Source organism: Sus scrofa, chromosome 13 (genome assembly GCF_054392235.1).
Source record: "Sus scrofa isolate SSC_HxYL_T2T_F1_AM1 chromosome 13, Sscrofa_HxYL_maternal_Yorkshire_Landrace_v2.0, whole genome shotgun sequence".
Classification (NCBI taxonomy): Eukaryota; Metazoa; Chordata; class Mammalia; order Artiodactyla; family Suidae; genus Sus; species Sus scrofa.
The window spans coordinates 212024543-212039906 of record NC_139395.1 but is presented as its reverse complement, the minus strand read 5'-3'; the positions used below and the strand labels follow the sequence as shown (position 1 = coordinate 212039906).

Below are 15364 nucleotides of genomic sequence, written 5' to 3'. Positions count from 1 at the left end.
TAAACCACATGTAGTTGATCCAGTCCTCCGCTGGTGGACACTTGGGTTACTTCCATCTTTTGGCCAGTGTGAATAATGCCACTATGAACATGGGTGTGCAAATATCTCTTTGAATCCCTGCTTTCAATTATTTTCTATACCCGGAAGTGTAATTGCTAGGTTATACAGTAATTCTGTGTTTAAGAAGCCACCGGCTGTTTTTCCTTCGGCACCAATAGCACACAGAGATTTCAATTTCCCCACATCTTCACCAACACGAGTTATTTTCTATTTCTTGTCTTTGTTTTTGAGAGTAGACCATCTGGTGGCTGTGGAGGAGATGAGCGATTGGACATGATAGGGGCTGTAAAGCCATCTTGTCCTCATGCCGAAGTGTTTTAGGGTGATGGGGCATTGTGTTGGTAACTTAACTTTCGAATAAATTAGGAAAGAAAAGGCTCTGTACTATTCTTGCCACTTTTCCACAATTTTGAAATTATTATGAAGTTCTCTGGTGGCTCAGTGGGTTAAGGAGCCAGTGCTGTCACTGCAGCCCTTCAGGTCACTGCTGTGGTGTGAGTGGGATCCCTGGCCCGGGAACTTCCACATGCTGTGGGCGTGGCCACAAAAAATATTTAAAAATCAAAGGAAAAATATTTTTTCAAAAAAATCTCCAAATTAACAGGTGACATCAGAATCTGGGTCAAGGATACTTAATAACAATTGAATAAGAGATAAGCAAAGGCAGAGAATGCGATAACCCTGAGTGAGCTGGTTAGAGCTCCAGAACAATCCTTTGCTTTACTTCCCAGTATTGGACACATTTTTGCAGCAGGGATGTAGTTTTCTCTTCTTCCACCTCCTCCCCCAGCCTTCGACTTCTCCCGTAGCACCCCCCCCGCTTCCCCTGCCCCCGGTCCCTCTCCCCCGGGGTCCCCCCCGCCTCCTCACCACTTCTCCTCCTCCTCCTCTTCTTCTTCTTCATCTCCTCTCCTTCTCTTTCTTTTCTTCTTAAGGCTGCACCTGCTGCATATGGAAGTTCCCGGGCTAGGGCTCAAATAGGAGCTGCAGCAGCTGCCGGCCTGTGTCACAGCCATGGCAATACCAGATCTGAGCCACAACTGTGATCTACGCTGCAGCCTGCAGCAACCCCAGAATCTTAACCCACTGAGCGAGGCCAGGGATGGAACCCACATCCTCCAGGACACTATGTCGGGTTCTTAACCAGCTGAACCACAACAGGAACTCCTTCTTCTTCTTTTGAAGTGGATGATTGCATAGTGGTGCCCAGGAGTCTGGAATGGAGGAGGCTGTGCCTGTTGGGGAAGTACTCCCCAGATCTGCTCCTGCTGCAGACTCTGTGTGTTGGGAAGTTACACCCAAAGTTGAAATAAAAGTCATTGTGTATGTGCTACGGGGCTGGATGTGTTTTACTCAATACTCCAAGACTGATTATGGAATGTCACTCTTCTCCCATACAGGACCCTGGACCTACTCCTGGATGGGTTATAAATCTCCTTGGAGAAGTAGAGGGAAGCTGACAGAAGAGGGGGCCGAAGAAGAGTGTTATACAAGGCTTGGTGAGCAAGGCAGAGGAAAAAAGACTTGATGGAGCAGGACTGGGCGTCACGGCTGAAGCCTGAATAGGGTTCAATACATTGACAATGGCCTTGGGAGGGATTAAGAAGCCTGATTCAGAGCAGTCAGCTAGACTAGACCTCACGTTCCAAGAGCGGGTAGTGGGCATTATAAAATTAGTTTGATTCAGCTCGTGTGGATTCAGAATAAGTTAATAAATGCATGTGGTTTGTTGTGAGAATTAAAGGAATGAACAGATGGAAAATCGTAACACATGCCCAGAACAATCAGTGCTCACCAAATACACACACAATAATTCCCCAAACGTGAAAAGAAGCTTCCCCAAAATGCCTAAAAATTACACCCATCCCTGATAGCTAAAAACCCCAGGGTCGGAAGGCACGGCCTTGAACACCCTTTTCTATCAAAAAACGAGGGACTGTAACCTCTTTATTTTATTTGCGATGGGGCTTTCCCTCTAAGGAATTCCAGGGTTCTTTACAAACTTTAAATTACCCATGGGAATGGAATCCTCACAGCAAAGCAGCAAAATAAAGCTCCTTAACCAAAATAAACTCCCTTCAGCTCGCTGTCTCCCTGTGTGCCAACCCACCCACCCAAAATAACCCAGAGCAGCTTTCCCTGCCTGCCCAGCTGCTGCCTCTGCAGCCTCCATCTCTTTCCTGTGATCAGCTGACACACCACGTTTTCTGCTGATGAATCTTGTGCCCTTTCATCCGGAGGGTTTCTTTGGAGACCTCCAGCAAGGTGCCAGCAGTCCCTCTTTGGTTTTTAATGACGGCCCTCTGACTGCTTCCACTTAGAATTCAAAGCCACTTTGCCCGCAGGGAACACGAATTCTCCCGCCACACTGTTTGACGTGGACGAAGGCTTCTTGACGCTTGGATCTGCTATGATCACCCACGGTGTGTGTTTGTGGTTCATGATCTCCTGGGAGAAAGAAGCAGCTCTCCTGATGATTAAAAAAAACTCCTGCAGATAAACCTGACTTGCCCCAGATCAGAGTTCAAGACAGAGGGGGTCGTCAGGAGCCGTGAGCCAGGATTTCAGGAGCTGCTCTTGCCCCTGTGGTCCAAATTCTGTAAACAGAGTTGAAACAATGATGTCAATTTCCAGGTTGCCAATGTGGGGACCCAGCTCCAGTGTAGCTTTACAACCCACTGGCCAGTAAGGGGCGCTGTTGATTGAGAGACTGTGGTTCGAAGCTGGGGAAAGAGAAGTGACCAGAGGATGTTTGAGTTCTCAGGTCTCTGGAGGTTTCCTTCTTTGAGGGGCGGGGGGAGGGTGGAGGCGATCTGATTGGAGTTGAGAAACTCAAATAAGTGACTTCAATTTCAGCTGTCTCTCTGCCCACACTCTTTGAACACAAACCCATCCCCAGCCAGTTTCCTAGCCAAGTCCTCCCCGCCTGCCCCCTCCCCCTGCTCTGGCCACCTCTGGATCCCCAGCAGTGTGGAAGGGTCCAGACTGCCAGGGACAGGCTCTGGGCTGTGACCGCTCCCGGCTGAAAACTTCAGCCTTGCCTGTTGCATTTGCTTTTCCTACTGCCTTTTTGTTTGCTTATCTCAGAGAACTATGGAAGTCCTGTCTTGCACTCTCAGCACTAGTCCGCCCTCTGCTGAAATCTACCAAGCACTCAGCTTGACAGATCCCTAGAAGTGCCCACCCAAATTTTCAAACCGGGGAAGGGAGACAGCCAAGAATTGCAAAGACACTGGCAGGGCGTCTCTCTCTTGCTTGTGAAGGGGTCTCTTCTTGGAATTGGATAATATGCATTATACACGTTGTCTTTTAAAAACTGCCCCCACCCCATTTAGTCCTGATGTTAAAGAGGCTGTGCCCCCTTGCGCTGGGATAGGAAGCAGAGATGTGACCCAGCACCGGAGGCTCATCCTGGTGGCTGCTCGTGGGGCAGGCACTCAGAGCCGCCCTCCAGAAAGGGCTATAGAAGTGCAAATTATTAATAGTCACGATCCCAGGGGTGCACACTTAAAACCCTGTTGGCAGCACATGAAAGAGTCGAAGCCTCTTGCCATTTGCATGGTTTTCTCCTGCTGTTCCCCCTCAACAGAAGACACACCAAACATCACATGTTTGAAAACTCAGGATATCGGCTTTTGTTTTTGTTTTTGTTTTTTAACTGGTCACATGAGGGAACCCAGGTTACCAGGGGAAGGTGTGTTTTCTCTTGAGCTGGCAGCGAACCAGTTAAACGAATCCCGGGTCCCCCTTTCTCTCTCTGAAGTTATATTTGAAGATAAAAGTGCCCCTATTAACATGCAGATTTGGAGATCCATTTGCAAAGAACGGAGTTATTTCAGATGCTGTATGGGAATCCTTTCTGTATTTGTGTCTTTGGGAGTGGAAAGTCCAGCTGCCTTTTCTAAGATGGCCCATAACTCCTCAGATGTCAACGAATCATTGAAAGGTGTCAGAAGGAGCGAAATGAAAGGTAATTATTCCAGCCGTGGAGAGCTACTTTGAAAGTGAATAGAATCTGTCAGATCGTCTTTTGAAAACAGCAGTTGGCTGCTTGTCTTGGCCATATTAAATGGATATATCTAGAGCCCAGTGAGGTTGTTTGAGATGGCGGTAATCAGCTTAAGTTGGTTTCAGTGGAGGGAAAAAAGGCACTAGAAACAGAGCAATTACTGAGTTGGCGTGGAACAGCCGCCCTGATATGGTGACGAGGGGGGCGTCTATTCAGTTCTTGGAAAAAAAAAAAAAAAGGAATCCTACATTCTTTGTGGATGACTAAAGAGCAAAGTCCGTAAGGACTTGGTAATTTCCAGATGGGCTGGGTGTGGGGCAGCAAGGAGACTGCAAAGGGACCTCTGGTGGCCTGGGGTGCAGTTCCGTCTACTCTCAGGAACCGAACCAGGAGCGGGATGACAGAGTGATGATTTGGAGGCAGGATAAGGTGGGTACCCTGTGCCTGCCCTGAAAATGAAAACGAGGGCTCCTCAGACTTGGCTTCCGTCCCCAGGTGGCGAAGCATCCAGGAAGGGGCTTTAGACAAAGGTTCGTTTTACCCGGAAGCCAGGGTCATTCCTGCTTCCCTCACCCCAAAGCCAGATTCTGGGGAACTTGAACTCACCCATTTATAGAGGAAACATCAGATCCAGTGAAGGGAGGGTCCCCCCTTCTTCCAGACCTCAAGATGGAAGAATGTTCTATCTCTGAACAGGCTGACAGCAGATTTGGTCCCAGAAGATGAGTCTGCTGCAAAAGACTATTTACTCTTGGCCCTGACACCAGTTGAAATGTACTGTGAAAGAATGTTATCCTGTGAACAGTGGACCTGTTTATGCATTGTGTTTCTACGTGGAAAGTGAATCTGTAGGGAGTTCCCGTCATGGCACAGTGGTTAACGAATCCGACTAGGAAGCATGAGGTTGCGGGTTCGGTCCCTGGCCTTGCTCAGTGGGTTAAGGATCCAGCGTTGCCGTGAGCTGTGGTGTAGGTTGCAAATGTGGCTCAGATCCTGTGTTGCTGTGGCTCTGCTGTAGGCCGGCGGCTACGGCTCTGATTGGACCCCTAGCCTGGGAACCTCCATATGCCGCAGGAGCGGCCCTAGGAAAGGCAAAAAGACGAAAAAAAGAAAAGAAAAGAAAGTGAATCTGTAAAGCAGATGACAATCTGTTCCTATTTCAATGTTCTTCATTTGCTAACATCACGGGGACCCCCCAGTGATCTGGATGGAGCTAGTCTTTGGGAACGGGGTGAAGCAGGCCCTTCTCAGTCATAGGACAAATGGCTGGGCGCCTCTGTGGTCTGTGGCACATGTCTCCATGGCTCTCAACCACAGACACTTGTCTGCCACCAAAACAAGGAGGCATTGTCCTGCCCTACCTGGGGCAGGACAGGGGAGGAGAGGGCTTCCCACCGGACTTTGAGAGTGCCCCTGGCCTGCTGGGGTTACAAGGGCCTGTCATGCATGGAGATAGGCACTGGTGTCCCCTCCCTGTTCCCCCCTGCCCTCTACCCAGCCCCTGACACCTAATGTATTTTTTTCTTATTATTTTTTATTTTTTTATTTAGGGTTGCATGTGACATATGGATGTTCCCAGGCTAGGGGTCAAATAGGAGCTGCAGCTGCCAGTCTACACCACAGTCAGAGCATCACCAGATCTGAGCCGCATCTGTGACCTACACCACAGCTCACGGCAAGGCCAGATCCTTAACCCACTGAGCAAGGCCAGGGATCGAACCACATCCTCATGGATATTAGTCAGGTTCGTTACCGCTGAATCATGACGGGAACTCCATGATGTTTTAATATCTAGAAATTGTGCTGCAATCAGGCAGCTATTCGAGACAGGAGACCCTGCCTGCTCCAAGGAAGGAATGGGTATTCTGCCTCTCTGCTGTGTTTCCGCAGAAAATCATGCCATCCCAGCTCCAGTTTTGGCCAGGGAATGTCAACTGCTTGCCATGACCAGTGATCACTGTCACAGGCAGAAGCACCTTCCAGAAAATTCCAGTCACCTGGCAAGAGGTTTATCCTGTGGTCCTGGCTCCCCTCTTCGGCAACATCTTGGCCAACATGGATCATCCATTAACCTTCTGCATCCCCTCCAAAGAAGCATGGCGCAGCATGAAAGTCTTCTGAGTCAGGACACGTGGGTTTGGGACGAATTCTGACGCACACGTGTTGAAGCCCCTGGCCAGCCCTGACACCTTGGCTTGATTCCATTACTTGGGGAATGACTGGTTGGCATTCATTTGTTAACTCACTCCGTGGGTGTTACCCTGTGGGGCTCAGGCTTCAGAAGGCGTTCCAGAAAGGACTCTGAGTGCTAGTGATCAGTCCTGGAAAGGTGAATGGAGGACCCTCTGGCAATTTCTGCGTCTTGGCTCCAGCTTTCATTGGCCAAGGCCAGTGCCATTTAGGTTGAGTGAATCCTTTGATGTTGGCGTCCTCAAAGCACTGGGCTTTGCTCCAAATATCTGGAGACCCAGGTTCTATTTGGCCCGGCCCCTGCCAGCAGTTACCTGCTTGCCCTTGGGCAGGTCATTTGCCTTGAACAGATTTCTGAATAAGAAAATCCCTTTCCCTTTTATCACGTTTGAGAAGATCGTGACAGACACGCGTCTGTTTACACGGCCATGCAGGCCTGTTTTGCTCATCCCTTGGCAAACTGCCACCCAGTGATGAATTTCAGAGGCGTAAGAATGTGGCTGAAAGCAAGAATGTGGGCACAGGCTCCCGCTGAGGTCACCACATGCGAGATGTGTGAGTATTTCTAGTTTTTTGCTATAGCCAAGGGGGAGGAGTGGGTATAAGGCAGTTTGTCCACCTGTGGCTTGGGTCACCCACCTCTGCCCAGAGGCCAGAGAGGAGCAGACATGTTCCACTAGGAAAGGCGGACAGAGGAAGGGAGCCCACAGCCCTCTCTGTGGCACACAGGCTGGAGAGGGGGCAGGGACAGGGCTCCCAAGGCACTGAACTCTGCTTGCGGTGGAGACATACGTCTGCTTCCTTCACTGTCAGGGACAGGTGTTCCTTCAACAGAGAGAATTTATGAATTTATATGGGACAATTTCCACTTCCTGACAGGCCCAGCTATTGAGTTATTTTTTTCCTTTGTGGACCCATATATCTGTCCTCAATTTTTCCCGTTTATTAAAAAATCTTACTTTTTTATTTTAATTTTATCTCGACCCAAAGTAAAAAGATTTCCAAAATGGAAAACGGGGGGGGGGGGGGAAGGAGTGATATTTAGTTCATGTAAGAAATATTTTTCTGAAACTATTGCATTTGGAGTGGATAAGTAATGAGATCCTGCTGTATAGCACAGGGAACTGTATCTGGTCACTTGTGATGGAACATGATTGAGGATAATGTGAGAAAAAGAGAGAGAGAGAGAGAGTGTGTATGACTGGCTGACTTTGCTGTACAGCAGGAATTGACAGAACATTGTAAATCAGCTATAAAAGAAAAAAAAAACCTTAAAAAAAGGAAATATTTTTCTGAATCTCTCTCAAACTGCTGAGAAACATGTAAGGAAGACTGACCTAAGAGTCTAAAAACCTGGATTCTATTTCCCGTCTCACTTTGGTGCTCTGTGGCCTGGGGTTAATCGCTCAACCTCTCTGAGCTGCATTCTCATCCTGCTGGAGGGAGGTTCACCTTGCCTATGATTCCTCCCAAAAAATGAACATAGGTGAAAGCAGTCTATAAAAGATAATGAGCTGGACATAAAGCATTGGTATTAGTAGTAAAAGCCAGATAATCTTTTTAAAATGACTTGAGTTATCCTTGTTAGGAGATAAGCTATGGGAAAAAAATCTCTGGTGCTTCCTAGATGGCAGAAGAATACAGTTGTATTTTAGTGGCAGAAAAGACAGCCAAGGCTTAGCCAAGGCTCTACCTGCCCGGCAGCCCACTGCACCTGTTAATGTGAGAATAGCTTCCAGTCAGTTCCGGGTCTCTAGATGCTCTGCTGACCAATGAGAAGGGAGGAGAGTCTCTTCTCTAGATCTTATTGCCTACTAGAGGTGTCAGTCATTGCTTGTCCACGCCTAACAGGCGAATAGGCTTACATGGCCATTGTCTACACCACCTGACCTGAGCCCATGGTCTCTGACTCGTTTTTCTAGCTTGCAAAAGACAAATGGGACCCTCTAATTGTTATAGTGGGGACTGGAATTGGAAGAGTGAATTAGCCTAGTGAAATCAGCTGAAGCAGCAAAAGAAGAGGGGCTTGGGGTTCAGGGCTCGGTGGCCAGTGACGTTCATGTGTAAGTTGGAGGAATGGAGGCAGGGGAATGGAGTGAGTTCCTCAAAAGATGTGGAAACACCAGGAGGGGAAAGCAGGGTGGCCCCCTGGGCCCTCCAGCCTTCTGTGACTGTGTCTCAGTGTCGCCCTCCTCCAAGTGACCTAAGTGAGTTTCTATTCCAGGTGCATTCCTGCCTAGTCCCACCCTTAGGCAAAGAGGTGTGGATCTGAGAGTCCTTGGCGGTGGTCTTAGGACTCAAAGCTGAAAGGGGGAAGAGGGTGGCGAGAGAGGGATGACGGAGACCAGCTCCAGCTTTGTCGCAAAACAGCTCCTGAGCTGTTTCCAGCTCCTGTGTCCTTTGCGGCAAAAACCATCCCGAGGGTCAGGGTGTCTTGGGAGCCTGGCTGTAGGCAGGGGAGGTTTTTGTTTTTTTTTTTTTCCCTGCAGATCAATGACATCTTGGTCAAACAACTGCCTCGGCATTTAAAAGGGAGCCTGCCTTTGTTTCAGGTCCACAGACCCTCCTACCCCAGAAAATGTGGATCAGGGGTGTGGGCAAAGCCCGTGGCTGGTTAGGCACAAACTCCTTTGTTGGTGAAGTGACTCAAAGCCCATGCATAGGAGTTCCCTTAGTGGCTCAGCATCCATGAGGACACAGGTTCGATCCCTGGCCTCTCCAATGGGGTTAAGGATCCGGCATTGCTGTGAGCTGTGGTGTAGGCCAGCGGCGGCTACAACTCCGATTCGAACCCTAGTCTGGGAACTTCCATATGCCGCAAGTGTGGCCCTAAAAAGCAAAAAAAAAAAGCCCATGTGTGGCTAATGGTGGGTCATAGCATCCTCAGAAATGTAGATGCTACATTTCTGCATGAAAGGCAGTGGATGGATAACCAAACTAGCTGTCATAACAATAATAACAGCAACAAAATAACGATGGCTAGATGTACAGTCCTTGAATTAATGGCATGTGTCTAGAACGGGATAAACACTAGGCTTTGCATTAAATGCTGCACATTAACCCTGTGAGGTAGATAAGACAATTATCCCCATTTTACAGAGCGGGAAACTGAGGCCCAGAGACACTAAGTGGCTTCCCAAAGCCCCATAGCTAGGAAGTGGTAGAGTTAACCACACTCTGACCCCAGAGTCTGGACTCTTGAGTATTACATTAGATGCCCCTTGTTGTCACAGAATCAATAATAAATACCCACAACCCGCTAACACCCTATAGCTGGGGTCAATCAAATCATCCTTCATGGTACATTTTTGTAGCCACAGATGTATGATGCCCAGTAAGTCCCTTTGGGAAAGGGATTGATTTTTTTTCCCCCCTTTGGCTGTAATTCCCTCAGCCTTTGGCATTGACCCCATCTACCAGTGGGCGTCCAGGAAGTTGTGCTGGCCAGCTCCCCCTTTTCTTCCTTCTTAGGAAGTTTATTTCCCCCTTGCTGAGGAGTTCAGCAGCTTGACCATGCACTATTCCTGGGAAACATATTTTTAATTTGTGTTTCTTTCTAATGGACAGAAGACTGGCACGACGTTGTAAATCAACTATAATAAAAACATTTTTTTAAATCACCTTGCTGTATAGCAGAAGTTGGCACAACATTGTAAATCAACTGTGCTTTAATAAAAAATTAAAAAAAATTTTAAGTACAAAAGATTTATGTGGTTTTGGTTAAAAATATGAGTAATAAAAAAGGGCCTGCTGGGGTTCCGCTGTGACACGTGGGTTAAGAATCTGTTGCAGCTTGGGTCCCTACAGAGGCCTGAGTTTGATCCCCAGCCCCATGCAGTAGGTTAAAGGATTCAGCATTACTGCAGCTTTGGCGTAGGGCACAGTAGAAGCTCAGATTCAGTCCCTGGTCTGGGAACTTCCAAATGCCATATGCGTGGCCATAAAAAAACAAAAACAAAGAAACAAAAAGGCATGCTATAAAAACGATCATTCATATTCTTTTTTTTTTTTTTTTGTCTTTTTGCCTTTTCTAGTGCCGCTGCTTCAGCACATGGAAGTTCCCAGACTAGGGGTCTAATCGGAGCTGTAGCCACCAGCCTACGCCAGAGCCACAGCAATGCTGGATCCGAGCCGTGTCTGCAACGTACACCACAGCTCACGGCAATGCCGGATCCTTAACCTACAGGGATCAAACCCTCAACCTCATAGTTCCTAGTCAGATTCGTTAACCACTGAGCCACTATGGGAACTCCAATCATTCGTCTTCTTGATGGCTTGATGTACATTCTTTAGACAATTTTATAAATCAATATAGATGTAGATGAAGACATGCAACATGCTCCATATATGGCTCCCCTTCATTCTTTCTGTGGAGGGCATCATAAGTTCCTCCCCAATCCCCTGTGGATGGACACTTAGGTTAGCTCCAATTTTTCATTTTTGTACATAATGTTATAATCAACCACTTTGTCCATATATTCTTAGACACGTGAGGCACTGTATCAGTAGGATATACTCCCTGAAGTGGAATTTCTGGATCAGAGGGTGTAAACATTTTGCATGTTGGTAAAGACTGCCAAATTACTCTCATAAAAAGTTGCTACCAACAGCGTGTGAGAGGACTTGATTCTCAGCTCCCATCAAAAAGGTACATTCTAAGTTTAATCACATTCGTACTTGTCCTTACCCTGACTTCCTATGGGTCCCGGGATTCTGGGTCAGGGATTGGTTGCATGGTTGACTGTTACCCTGGGAATAATTTTTCTACTGGAGTTCCCTTTGTGGCACAGCAGAAATGAATCCGACTAGTATCTATGAGGATACAGGTTCAATCCCGGGCCTCGCTCAGTATAGGCCGGTAGCTGTAGCTCCGATTTGACCTCTAGTCTGGGAGTTTCCATATGCTGCAGGTGCAGCCCTAAAAAGACCAAAAAAAAAAAAAAAAAAAAGGAATCATTTTCCTACTTAAATTAACCAGGACTCACAAGAATGATAGCACCTACATATGACGGCTTTCATATTTAAGCATTAAAAAGACAGAAAAAAAAAAAAAAACCCAAACCCTAAACCTCTAAGCAAACAGAGGTAGAGATTTATGCATTTGTACTGAATATCTTATATTCTTCCAAAGATAAAAAGTTGGAAGCTTTTCAGAAGCAGAAGTTCCCATTAGCTTTGATATATTGGGATCACTTTAAATTTCCACTGAAAACGTCTGGAGGAGTCACATAGATGACAATCAAAATGGCAGTTATGTCCTCCTAAACTGATTTAATACCTATTACTAAAGGATCCAGCACTCAACTTATAGTTGGTTAAATATGGTGCTTGTGGTCATTTTTATCAAGAATTGTTCCCTAGGCTCTGGGTCCAGATTGCATCGTTTCAACTAACTGATGGTGGGTAAAATCAACACTCATAATTTCAACTAAATGACTTCATTTCTAGAAATCAACCTGCCATAAGTGTGAAGATTACTCTTACATTAATTGCAGGCAATTAAAATCTTGGGATTGGATGGACTGGGAGTTTGGGATTCATAGATGCAAACTATTGCATTTGGAGTGGCTAAGCAATGAGCTCCTGCTGTATAGCACAGGGAACTATATCTAGTCACTTGTGATGGAACTTGACGGAGGATAATGTGAGAAAAAGAATGGTTCACTTTGCGTCTAGCAGAAATTGACAGAACATTGTAAACCAACTGTAATAGCAAAAAATAAAAATCTTGCAAAAAAGAATCTTGGGATCGATTGGAAGTAAAACAAAAGTAAATAGAATCATTTTAAGCTATCATTGCCAGTAGCCATGCCTCTACACCTAACACGTGGCAAGGTGCCTGTGGTTTCTCATTATTTTAAAAATTTGACTGTCACCATAATTTAATATAAAATTATGGCCAGTTTCACACTGCCTAAAGAAAAGTTCTATCTGAACTAGGCAGAGGATAAGCCAACCAGCAGTACAGTAGACAACCCAACCCTGCCACATTGTTCGGGAGTTGATACTGTGTCATAATGACAATAAATGTTACTATGATCACAGGTCAATGTGCATTTCCATGGCTAACTGGTTCTCTGGAAACTCTTTTCCTAGTGAAATGAACCAGGAGTCATAGAAGCGATGTTACCATTATCTGTTAACATTATATCAGAGCTACCATTTTTAAAATAAACCCTTACCATCTGCCAGGTGTGATGCTAAGCCTGTGTCATAAGCGTTTCAAATGTGATTCCCACGAACAAGAAAACTTCCTCTCTTCTTACAAACGAGGATAGGTGCCAAGAGATTAAGCGACTGGCTTCAGGTGACAGGGCTCAGAAATTTTCATGTAGGATTTTTCAGCCATCTTCCCTGTATTCCCAAACACAGTGCTTTATCACAACACACATGTCATCCCCCAGCTGAGTCTGGCTGCCACATGGTCTAGTGCCCCATTGCATTTGGAAAGCGTTTCGAAATCCTATCCTGTGAAGCCTTCTAGTGCAAAAGTTTCATGCCCGGGGAATGGATTGGGGTTTTTTTCTTTAAAAAAAAAATAAATAAAAAGCCAAACCAAACCAGCAGGGTTTGGAACAGGTGGAGTGCTTAAGCCAAGCCAGCTTTTGGTCTGGTTCTCATCATGTCTCCATTTTTGTGATGAAATTTTCCCACCGAGCAGTCACACAAGTGTCTTGGTTATGGAGACTGAATTGGGTCTTTTCCGGAGAATGACACTTCTTCCATTGAAACGGCCCCTTTCTTGGATGGGGTGATGAGAAGTGTGTGCGTGTGTGTGTGTGTGTGTGTGTGTGTGTGTGTGTGTGTGTGTGCTTGTTTGCCCAGAGAAGCAGGCATTCAGGTGGCGCAATGCTGCGGGTGACTTGTTGGGCTATTTGTGAAGAAGCTGGCAAACTTGAGCCTTCTCCCTGGCAGGGAGGAGAAAGGGCCACTTGTTTCCGAAATATCAGAAAAAAAGGACTGGCGCAGGTGGAGCCCCCATCAGTGAAAAGTTGTTGGAAGCAATGGCTGCAGGTGCTGCCTCTGGACACGGACGTGTGCTTCCTGGGTCGGGCGCTGGAGAAAGAGGACTGCCAATCCCCAAATAGAACCGCACTGTTGTCCCAGGGGTGAATGAAAAAGATGTTTCAGTGCTGTGGACGGATCTGGATGGTTTGCCACGGAGGACAAAAAGTCTCCTATAAAATTCCATTTACATAGTCCTATCTCACTTGGGCTTTTGGTGACCAGATTCAATTGTGCTGGTGTCCCCTGTGCTGTGTGATATCATAGCTTCAGAGGAAGGCTTTATGCAGAGGTCACACTAGTTTGTCCTGGGGATGTAGTCATTTTTTGTGTCACAGACAATGTTTTACTGTGGAGATATGAGCCAGATGGCTCGGCCACTTGCAGTCCAGAGCCGAACAGTGTCTGTATTGTTGGCGAATAAACAGAATCCATTGTCTCCTGCTCATGAAACTCTAGTACCCACCACTGTTTAGAGATGAAGTATTTAATAAACGGTTAGGTCTCGCTTAAAGGATCTGGGAAACAACATCCCAGAAGGATGCAGGCCTCCTCAAATATAAATCTCACGCCTTCTTAAAAACCCGCGCCGGCACCTTTTCCGAGAGGAATTTCTTCCTTCCCCGCCCCCATCCACTCTTTTACAGTAGCCCAGGGCTCTGATTTTTGTTTCTTTCCCACTGCAATCCATATGCTAATATGATCTGTAATCCTTGGGGGGCAGGCGAGATGGGGGAACCACAGGATGCCTGTGCGCCGCCTCCTCCAACCTTCTCCCCCCCTCCGAAGGCCTGCGACCTTTTAGGGCTGGGTTCCTGTTTTCTGCCGGAGTGGATGCCCGGTGGCTGAGGACAGGTGCAGGGTCTGGCAGGCTCCTTGCACAGGCTGACTTGACCTCACACCCAAGGGGGCGGGGGAGGGATCTGCTCACTCACAAAAACAACAGCATCAACAGCAAACATACAAACAACACAGCGCAGCCACGTGGGAGGATTGCAGCCTATTTCTCTCCTTTAAAAGCTCCTTGTGAGAGAGTCACTTTCTGAGCGTTGACCACTGCTCGCCTCCCTTTCTTTCTTTCTTTCTTTCTTTCTTTCTTTCTTTCTTTCTTTCTTTCTTTCTTTCTTTCTTTCTTTCTTTCTTTCTTTCTTTCTTTCTTTCTTTCTTTCTTTCTTCCCTTTTTCCTCCCCAGCCTGCCTCTTGTCTGTCTAAATGAAGCCCCGCTCTTCCGTTTAACTTCGCCCAGCTGTGGCTGGGTATATGGCAATGTCAGAAGTATTCGTTTCCTGCTTTAATTGCAGCCCAAGCCAACCTTGACTGGCAAGGAGAAAGCCACTGACAGGTTTGGGCTGTGTCCAGACCTCCTCAGACTTTCTGTCAGCCAACTGTTTGACAGTCTATGCAAATGCATGCAAATGAGAGGACACTGGCCGAACACCTGCAGAAAGTGACCATCTCCGCTCGGGCTCGGCCTCCCCGTAACTGGGGGGTTTTTGGAAATGCTGCTTGGTCGCTTTCTGTCAGTTTATTATGCATTTGTCAGCAGAACGCTGGGGCTGATAGAAACGCTCCTCTTTGTCCTGAAGAGCCGCAGCGGTCCATGTGGAACTGCGAGTGCCAGGGATAACGGGATGGCTCCTGGCCAGCCCTGGTGAGCCCTCCCCTCCCGTCTCCGGGACCCCAGTGGCAGCATCCGAACTCTTGTGGGCTCGAGGAAGGCCTTCTGTTTCCTTGGGTGTAAGGACCTAATGTTGGTGCTGGGGTAGCCAAGCGAAAGGCCGGCTCTCTCCAGCAGCTGGAACTTGGCGACTTTGCACGGTTCGTGTGTCCTGGATTTTCAAAAGCCAAAGAAAAAAATCAGCCCGGGCTGTCAGGGAACTGGAGAGGGGGAGAGGGCCCGCCACCTCGAGGGGGAACCGAATTGCCAGCGGCACACACCACCTCCAGACTGTGGGAAGACTGCCAGGCAGCCCGACTCGCAGAGCCACTGGCTGCCCCGCCACCTCGGCTCCCATCTGCTCGGGCCTCCGCTGGCCTCTGACAACCCCGCTCTTTAAGAGATTCTGGGACCAGCCGGTCAGCTGTTAGGGAAAAGTTGTG

The 15364-nt window shown here is 47.4% G+C and overlaps 1 long non-coding RNA gene across 2 annotated transcripts in view; it reads left to right on the top strand.

Moving 5' to 3' along the window:
* Positions 1 to 6749: 6749 nt before the first annotated feature.
* Positions 6750 to 15364, top strand: part of LOC146397876 (uncharacterized) — a 29694-nt gene continuing 21079 nt past the window's right edge. The window contains exon 1 of one of the 2 annotated variants that reach the window (XR_014825140.1): positions 6750 to 6814. This is a non-coding gene — a long non-coding RNA (uncharacterized LOC146397876). The remainder of the gene's footprint in view (positions 6815 to 15364) is intronic. The other variant, XR_014825141.1, reaches the window with a different exon arrangement.